This window comes from Pseudophryne corroboree, chromosome 3 (genome assembly GCF_028390025.1).
Source record: "Pseudophryne corroboree isolate aPseCor3 chromosome 3, aPseCor3.hap2, whole genome shotgun sequence".
Classification (NCBI taxonomy): domain Eukaryota; kingdom Metazoa; phylum Chordata; class Amphibia; order Anura; family Myobatrachidae; genus Pseudophryne; species Pseudophryne corroboree.
The window spans coordinates 94,396,882-94,399,443 of NC_086446.1; the positions used below are offsets into that span (position 1 = coordinate 94,396,882).

The following is a 2,562-nucleotide window of genomic DNA, read 5'->3' on the forward strand; positions in this document are numbered from 1 at the left end:
GCTTCTATTTATACCAGTACTAATCTAATAGCAATTGTGACATCACTTCCTGTTGTTTGCACATGGTATTGCATAGCAGACTAAAACCTTGTAATTAGAATCAGTGTACATCCTAGTTGGATAGTGTGTATATATATATATATATATATATATATATATATACAAAGTGCAATAGACTCTTTAAAAGCAGGTTTGTAGCATAAAAACTAAAATAAAACACTCTTAAAGATGTACCGGCAGATGTTACGCCACACTTCCGGTATCGTGTCTTCGCGTCACTTCCGCCCTACTTCCAGAATCGGGACTGTGCATGCGCCCGTGGTTTCTGTTGTTCCTAGAGGCCAGGAGTACTCGAACAGACTTCTACTAAATAGTTCATTGCGGCGGCCATCTTTGTAAAGGTATTTTCATTAACACCTCCATGCGGCGGCCATATTTGTGGTGATCGGAGTTAGGAACACTTTTATCGTTCCTCCATAGCAATAGGCATAAGAATAGATAGAGAAAGGGTTAATCAATAGATGATTCTATAAATCTAATAATGATAAGATCTCTATGTATAAGAATTTCTAAGTATATTACTTAGTATTTTACAGTGAAAATGCCCAGACATTTAGTGAAAGAATAGATATATAAATAAATATATTCTAATTGCACTTAGCCCTTTTTATATATTACTTTATTTATTAGTAATATCCTAAATAGTCAATCTATGACCAGTTACTGATATAGATAATAAAAGTGCAGAAAGTGCAGATTATGTGAAATACTCAAATTAATAGTAGAAATAATATTTAAGTGATAATAATGACATGCTCATGTAGGCTTTTAATGTCAGTTTGGTTACAGTACCTGATCTTCCCAGGTGGTCTCCCTAGTCTGGTACTGATCAGGCCCAAAACTGCTTAGCTTCCAAGATCGGGGGAGATTAGGCATTTCCAGTGTGGCTTGACTGTAATAATTACTTACCATACATGTGTCAAAACTATTCCTAATTATACTACCGGGGCTATATGAGTGACTATAGACATACAGTGATTGTCATGGAGAGGTGACAAAGTGGAAGAGGTTAAGGGAGGGGGGTGGGGGAAGGGCAGTGGGGGTGTGTGGAGTGGGCTAGAAGGAACAAAGGACTAGGGGGGAGGGGGGGATGGGTTTTAGGACGGGTGTTAGGATCCAACCGTGAGATCATGATGTCAATGTTACTTCACAGGAACGGGGCAATTTCATAATAGTCATTGAATCCCTTCGGGTGGAGTGTCTGCAGTTGAAAAATCCAATACATTTCTCTACGTGAAAGTTTGTTAGCTAGGTCACCGCCACTCTCTCCTAGCTTAACAAGTTCAATTGCTTTGAAAGTCAATGCCTCCGGGTTGGAATTATGTACTATGCTGAAATGTTTGGATACTGCATGATTCTCCATTTTGTTCTTTATATTACGGACATGTTCTTGTATCCTTATTTTAAGTGGTCTCTTTGTTTTTCCCACATATTGTTTACTGCACTCACATTCTAATAAATAAATCACTGATTGGGTATTGCAGTTTATGAAGTCTCTTTTATTTTGTACTCCTCCTTTTCTCTGTGTCCGTGAATGTTTTCCTCACTGGGTGTAGGTACCTGCAGATGTTACATCGGCCACATTTAAAGGATCCAGTACATTTTGGCATTCGTAATTCCTCTTCAGATTCCTTGCGTAGCATACTTGGAGCTAATATAGCTTTAAGATTTTTTGATTTCCTAAAGACGATCTCTGGACGAGGGGGCAAGATTTCTTTGAGGACAGGGTCCATTATCATTATCATTATTAGATTTATATAATCATCTATTGATTAACCCTTTCTCTATCTATTCTTATGCCTATTGCTATGGAGGAACGATAAAAGTGTCCCCAACTCCGATCACCACAAATATGGCCGCCGCATGGAGATGTTAATGAAAATACCCTTACAAAGATGGCCGCCGCAATGAACGATTTGGGAGAAGTCTGTTCGAGTACTCCTGGCCTCTAGGAACAACAGAAACTGCGGGCGCATGCGCAGTCCCGATTCTGGAAGTGGGGCGGAAGTGACGCGAAGACAAGATACCGGAAGTGTGGTGTAAGATCCGCCGGCGCATCTTTAAGAATGTTTTATTTTAGTTTTTATGCTCCAAACCTGCTTTTAAAGTGTCTATTGCACAATATATATATATATATATAAACAAAACAATAACCAATTGCGCTTGGTATAACTTTACAACACTCAGATTTTAGTATTTCCAGTAACTGTTCTTCCACGGTGTGGATCTTATAACTGGTATCACCTGCAAGTATACCCTCATACCAGAGAACACACCCGAACAAAAAGACGGCCAGAATGGCCTAAATTAGATACGATACCAATTTATTTTTATTAAAAAAAACATAGAATTCCATAAATTTATATGAACATTTTTTCACAAATAAAAGGTTCCATACATTCATATAGACATTCTTAAAAGAAATACATCCAGATACAGTCCATAGGTTTTCTGTTCAAGCCTTTAAAGAACACCCTCACCCTTATAGGTGTATATTCTGTA

At 38.1% G+C, this 2,562-nt stretch overlaps 1 pseudogene; it reads right to left on the reverse strand.

Moving 5' to 3' along the window:
- Positions 1–840: 840 nt before the first annotated feature.
- LOC134898387 (5S ribosomal RNA) lies at positions 841–960 on the reverse strand (annotated as a pseudogene).
- Positions 961–2,562: the final 1,602 nt, after the last annotated feature.